The sequence below is a fragment of the Capsella rubella genome, unplaced genomic scaffold (assembly GCF_000375325.1).
Source record: "Capsella rubella cultivar Monte Gargano unplaced genomic scaffold, Caprub1_0 scaffold_6, whole genome shotgun sequence".
Taxonomy (NCBI): Eukaryota; Viridiplantae; Streptophyta; class Magnoliopsida; order Brassicales; family Brassicaceae; genus Capsella; species Capsella rubella.
Window position 1 is genome coordinate 11,727,956 of NW_006238918.1, and position 1,461 is coordinate 11,729,416.

Genomic DNA, 1,461 nt, shown 5'->3' on the forward strand with positions numbered 1-1,461 from the left:
GCGAGATTGAACCACTATCAATCTCAAAGGTCTCCATATAGTCACTATGCTTATACTAACGCTCCAGCTCATCCACTCTCAGGTCATGAACTTAGAACCATATCGATACTAGGGGAACCACATTTTGTGTTCTAGATTTTAAAATTTCACATCAGTGATAAAAATTAACCCTCAATAATTATATATCGTTTAATAATATCAGCCTTTTATTGTTCCCAAAGAAATAAAGAAAAAGTAAGAAGATAGCTTAAGAAAAGAGAAAAAGCATATTCGATGCATGCTTTTTTATATATATAAATATCCTCTCTATTGGTTGTTAACTCGTAACTTAAAAGGAATCTGAAACGTCTCACTTGAAACTCGCTTCTAACAATGGCGACTAAAAACCAAAACCAAAGTGAAACTTTTTCAGGCTCCTACGAGTCTTCCTCCTCCGAAAAGTAAGGTGAAATCTTCTTCTCAAGGAGAAGAAGAAGAAGAGGACAGTGGAGAGATAAGCTCCGAGGAAGAAGAAAAGGACAGTGGAGAGACAAGCTCTGAGGAGGATGAAGCATCTTCTGAAGACGAAGAGCCCCCGAAGGAACAAACTCCGTCCAAACCCGAAATAGCCGAGGATAAGGAGATTTATGTTCCGTAAGCGGAAGAAGACGAGAAAAGTGATGAAGACAGCTCCGAGGAGGACGAGGAAGAAGTTCCAATGAAGGAACAACAAACTCCTTCCAAAGCTGCTGAGTTAGCTAATGAGTAGAAGATATGTGTTTCCGGCAAGGTAGAAAAGCGTGTGAGTGAAGGGAATTCATCAGAAGACATGAGTGCTGCAAAGAAAGTGAAACCATGTATAAGGAGGTTGGTTCCTGCTCAAATGTGGAGCAAAGAAGATGAGTTGCTTCTACTGCAAGGAATCATTCATTGCAAAATTGGAACATGTACCAAATTTAACCCTAATGTTTGTGAAGAGATCTACAACTTCATCAAGGAGTCTATCAGTTTTGAGGTTAGCTTAAAAAATGCACATAAAAGATTGCAGCAGTTAGAAGTACGTATTTAAAGAAACTGGACAGTGGTAAGAAACCATCAGAACCTCTATATTTTAAAGCTTTTAAACTCGCTGAGGAAATTTCGGGGTTATCGGATACATGTGCTGGTTAGGAATCAAGAAGAACTGAGAGAATTCAGAACCTTGAAGAAGAGAAGGATGTGATTATTCATGGAAAAAGAGGAGGGTTGTTTAGGAACTCAATTTTGTATCGTGTGGTAACTATTCTTGGCATGGAGAAAGATAGAGTGAAAAAAACTGGTCTTATATTTCAGAAGAGAAAAAGAAGATAATCTTGGACCGGTGGAGTGACTTGGAAGCCAAAGACGACGAAATTGTCTATCAAAAGACTGCCTATGTAGATGATTTGATCTCTATGATTGTTGAAGCATCATCATCACATTCGATGCACTACTATGAATTTT